We start from the raw sequence: 5,594 nt of genomic DNA on the forward strand, positions 1-5,594 counted from the left end.
GGACCAGCAGTCCCTGCCATGGATCCTGAGAGGAGGAGGAGAAGACATTTTGGCTGCCTACTCACATCCCATTTTCCTCTTCCCTTATCCTACTGTTGCTATAGCTGATTATGGCAGTGTTCCCTCTGCCGCAGCATGGAGTAGGTTCCAGCACTATTATTCAGCACGCATGGTTCCCACTGCTGCCCAGGAATTCTGTCTAATTCTCCCTCCCTAGCTGGTGAAGCAAGGACCAGAGAACTGTGGAGGCCCAAACCACAGCAATGGCAGAGCCACCTCCCAGCATCCCCACCCTAGGAGGCTGCATGCAGAATGAAGAGTAGTGTCTAGGGGCTGGGCAGGCCTTATTAATCTAGGCCTAGAGAGGACAGCAGAGGCTGTGAAGTGGGCTGGGGGCAGGAAGAACAGAGCAGAAGATGTCCAGTAAACTCAAAGCCAGTGAGGCCCTGAATTTGGTAGCCCAGTGCTACCCCCTTAGCCAGAAAGAATAGGCTGTTTTTTCATGAGCAGATCCTGATCACTGATGTGAAACTGAGATGGGTGACCCTGAAAAACCCCGATTCTACCATGGGGAAGTTGCCCAACACTTTTAGCTTTGATACTATATATGATGCCACTTCCAAGCAGACAGATTTATATATGTTGAAAACATGAGGCCCCTGGTAGACGCAACTCTTCAGGGTTTCAATGGCATGGTGTTTGCCTACTGTCATATGAGCGCTGGCAAGACTGACACCAAGACTGACACCTGGGTGGAGCCTGAACTGTGCAGGGTCATCCCCAATGCCTTTGAGCACATTTTTACCCATACCTTATGCTCCTAGAATCAACATGCCTGGCCCATGACTCCTACATGCGAATCTACCAGAAGTTTCAAACCTGTTCTCCAGCAAGAGGCCAGAGCTGCAGAAGAACCCTGATAGGCATCTAAATCAAGGACCTCTTTGCCTTCACCACAAAGAACATCAAGGAGATCTAGCATGCCACAACTCCAGGGAACCAGACCCAGATGGTGGGTAGCACACATGAATGAGGTCAGTTCCCACCCGATGCCATCTTCATCATCACCATGGAGTGTGCATGGCTTTGATGGTCAGGAACACATTCATCTGGGCAATATCAACCTGGGAGACCTGGCTGGCAGTGAGATGCAGAACAAAGCAGGCCCCGATATGGCTAGAAGGACAGCCACACAGTCCACAGGTAGCGGTAGTGGTAGAGAGAAGCCTAAAGAAGTCTCCAAAATCAACCTCTCACTGTCTGCCTTGGCAACATAACCACTGGTGAGCAACAGGAGTACCCACATCCCCTACCAGGACTCCAAGCTCACTTGGCAGCTCCAGACTTTTTGGAAAGGAATGCCAAGCCATCATAGTGGCCACACTGGGTGTGGTCTTATGGCTACTTTAAGAGCCTTTCTGTCCTGCACTTTACCAATCAAGCCAAGAATATCAAGAAAAATCCCCAAGTAAATGAGTACCCCAAGGACACACTGATGCAGGAATTCCAGGAGGAGACTATTCACCTGAAGACCCAGCTGGAGAAAAAAGGGTTGCTGGCAAAGTGACTCTGGAAGAAGAGCAGCAGCAAAAAGAAGGCTGCGTCAGCCTGGCAGAGTACCATGAATGGCCAGTGATTGAAACCTGGGTAACCAAAGAGGAGGATGACAACAACAACCACCACCCACCCCAGTCTATCCTGGAGTCAGCCTTGGATAAGAACATGGAAAATTACCTGCAGGAACAGAAGGAGTGGCTGGAGGAGGAGAAGGTGGCCATCCAGGTTGTCTGCATCTGGGTGAATGAGGAGAAGTAAAATCTGCTGGCAGAGGAGAAGATCCTGGAAGATATGCAGCAGAAACAGCAGGCTATAGAGCTGCTCAGAGCCAAGTACAAAGCCATGGAGAGCAAGCTGCTCATCGAGGACAAGAACATCATGGATCACACCAAAAAGCAACAGAAAACTGCTGTTAGAACTGAAGACTCAGGAGATTGTTGAGCAAAAATGCCACGAGCAGGAAATGCAGCAGGAGATGATGATCTGAGATGAGGAGACCAAGGAGCGCTAGGACACCTCCATGTTCCATCCCTGCAGCAGATGGTGGAAATCATAACCAAGAAAGCAGAAGCTCTATGCCAAGCTGCAGGTGAAGGCAGAGATCCAGGACCAGGATGATGAGTACATCTGCACGTGCCAGGATCTGGAGGAGGCACAGAATGAGCACATCCAGGAACTGAAGCTCAAGTACCTTAGAGAACTTCATCTCCCCTAAAAAGAAGAGCATGATTGTAAATAGGCTTTGCCAGGCTGTGAGGAGGAGCAGTAAAACAAGACCTCCATGTACTACACATGGAGAGTTTCATGCATTTGGACAGCTTTCTGAAAAAACCTGCCATATCTAAAATCTAAAAGTCCAGATCCTGGTGCCAGAGTCCTCAACGCCACACCAGCAGCCTCAAAGTCCTCACTAACCACCACTCTCCACCACACATGCCTTGCTGGCCTCCGCCACTCTGTGCCCCACCACAGTGCTAGACCATGGGTGGCAACCTTCAGTCAGGCTGCCCATCCCACAGGTTCCTGGGATGGGGCAGCCAATCCTGGATTATCGCATCACCCCTTCAGTGTGTGTGTATGTGTGTGTGTGTGTGTGCTCGTGTGTGCATATGTCTGAGAGGGTAAGAATCTGGTCTGGAGACTATGACTCTGGCTGCTCTTTTTAGTCCCCTTTATTTAATTAATGTTATTTATTCATGTGGATAAGTTGGCATGAGAAAGATGCTCTCATCTGAGCTGTGTGGTCCTAATAAGGTCATTGCATAGCCTCCTCTTCTCTTGATTTTAACCTCCATCCCCAAGCCAGACCTCAAGCTCCTCCCTGTCGGCCACTCCCAGAAGGGAAGGTGGCCAGTGCCTAGAAAGAAAGTACTTTTTTCTGTCTGTCTCACTGCATAATATCCATCTCTTTCTACATGCATAGTGAGAAACTCCTAAGAACTTTCTGGGACTAGAAAAATGCTAAGTATCCACTGAGGACAAGAGACATCCTGACAGTATTGGTCCTATGCTCCCAGTGGAGAGATCCTCCTCACCACTTTCTGGGCCTCAGACAACCTATTTCAGGTTCTTGGGCTCCTTTTCAAGGATTTAAATGACCACACCCACACAACCCATGCTCCTCAGCTTTGGCAAGAATTCATGGCTTCCCAAACTCTATTTCCTGCCCACCTTCCCAACCAGTGGCTACCTCCTGAGGACCTGTAGGAAATGTAACAGTAATTGAGACAACATGGGTAGGTGTTAAGGGAAATCCCTCCTTCCAGTCCCTTTGTTTCTATTCCCCTGAGAAGTAACTTTGATCAACAAGTGATCAAGCCAACTTCTCATTCTGAGATGCTGCTCCTTCTTGCTTTGATCATCTACCCTGGAGCTGCCTAGAACTGAGTTCATAGCGGGAGGGAGGGATGCCACTCTACCCCTGCCCCCCCTACACACACCCCATTTATCACATGAGACAGCCAGGCACAATCTGCCAATCTTGCCAACTTTTTAGGTACTATTTTATTGAAAACTGGCCCTTTATTCAGCATTGTGCAAACTGATCTCTAGGGAAGTACTCCTTCCCTTCCTTTGTGACATCACAAAATGTCTCCAGGTATCTCAAGTGATAAGTAAATTTTTAGGACAAAAAAAAGGAGGTGGGGGTGGCAGAGAAAACGCTGGTGGGAGAGGTACAGGGCTATGCTCGTGGATTGGGGATACAGGTTCAGACTTGATGCTCATGTGAGGGTGAATGGTGATCTTGAAGGATCACCCACATGGTATTAGACCACTGGTATAATAGTGAAAGGTCCCCATGTGCCTTCTTCAGGGACACTGAGTAGCAGGCATCACTTACCACTGATAGGCAGAGGTCTAGGCAGGTGTAGCGTGGGCCTGTCGCATTGGACATCAAATGGTGCGATGGTATGCCCAACCAAGGCTTGAGCTCAGCTTCCAGTTCTCCTAGAGTCTCCTTCCTCGAGGCAGGGAGAGAGAGGCGAGCAGGGTCCCCCAGAAGGTCAGATGCCTCTGTGGCCCCCTTGGGCGGAGGCCTCCTTTTGCATATTATGGCTTAAGGCATTCATCTCAGAATCTGTGCATTCTCAGACTGCTAGGCCGGCTGGCGCAGAGGTTGCAGGCCGCACTGGTGGGCAAGAGGGAGACGCAGGGTCCTCTGTTTAGCAATCTGCCAGGAAGAAGAACTGAAATTCACCTTCGTGGGTATGTCTATCGTGCAATTTCTGGATGGTGTTTTCTGACTTTTTTTTTTTTCAAATTTACTTTGATACCTAAGGTGAAGGAAATGTGGCTGTTGTTGACTTCATAAAGTTCTCTCTTCTTTCTTATTACAAAAGGGAGAGACAGGGAATCACGAAAGGAAGCGAGACCATCTGCTCAAGACTGTAGTAAGGAAGGAGGGTCCTCAGGCTGAGGTTCCTCACGCCTAAGGCCCACAGGACGAGTGGCAGAGGCCGTGGGGCTCCTGAGAGGCTGTCAGGGGCTGAGGTACTGTCCATGGGCCCCCGCGACCCTGATGCAGCGTGTGGAAGTGGCAGATGGCGGGCACCACGCACATTTCCTCGGGCGGTTGTCATCCTGAAGCTCTTTTCAGAGGCAGGGCGGCCGAATGTGTGCACATGCGCGTGCGCATGCCTTCTGCCCGGCCACTGAGCGCATGGGAACTTGTTGCAGTCCCGCCAGCTGCTAGCGAAAGGCCTCTCACCTGTGAGTTTTCAGGTGGGCCTTGGGGTGAGAGGATTTTCAGTTAACTCCTCCCAGTAGGTGCAGTGGCACTTGTGCTTTCTCCGCCTGGTTGGGGGGGGGGGGCACTCCAGGTCCTCGCGACTTTGGCTCCGCTGGCCCCTTTGTCTGATGCCAGCTTGCTGCTCCCTGAGGCTCGTTCCCGATGGGGCTCCCTTCCCTCTGCTGGAGCTGGGGCTCACTCCATGAGGGGCTGACCTATTCTGCGCCTTCTCCACTGGGGGAGGCGGGCTGGTCCAGTAGGGTGCAGGGTGGGGAGCAGGTGCCAGCAGGTCCCTGCCCTCTAGCCAGGCGCCCTCTCTGCCCTCTGCCACCCCCGCACTTGAAGTACCAGTCACTCCCTCCAGTCTTTAATGACTGACCTCAATAGAGAAATACCTTATGTCTGCCCTGTCAGGGATTCTGAGGCTTTTTCCAATCTTCTATGGATATACCTGCTTTACACTTCCTCTTGTGGCGGAATTTGTAAGCTTACGTGACTTCTCTCAATCCTGCAACACACCAGTAGGTTGCTGACAGCCTCCCATTTGCTTTCGCAGCGGTGACGCTAAAGCTCAGATTCGTGGTCTCTTCCTGGCTTGCAGATTCAGACTGATTTTCTACACAGGGTCACTAGCCATTTACCAAAGTGCATTCTTTACACAGGCAGTGGAGTGTGCACAGTGAACTGGCCACCCGGTCTGGGATGTTTTGGGTGAGGTGAACAGAGCGTTAGGGGTGTCCATGGCCCTTGGGAGATCCACAGGTGAGGCATCCCCAGCAGCTCATGGACAGGCCTCCTGATGGAATCC

General features: G+C 51.0%; 1 pseudogene; it reads left to right on the forward strand.

Moving 5' to 3' along the window:
- The first annotated feature begins 416 nt into the window (after nt 1-416).
- Nucleotides 417-2,402, forward strand: LOC102743334 (kinesin-like protein KIF3C pseudogene; annotated as a pseudogene).
- Nucleotides 2,403-5,594: the final 3,192 nt, after the last annotated feature.

Source organism: Leptonychotes weddellii, chromosome 2 (genome assembly GCF_054177405.1).
Source record: "Leptonychotes weddellii isolate Sample4059 chromosome 2, ASM5417740v2, whole genome shotgun sequence".
In the NCBI taxonomy this organism is placed as follows: domain Eukaryota; kingdom Metazoa; phylum Chordata; class Mammalia; order Carnivora; family Phocidae; genus Leptonychotes; species Leptonychotes weddellii.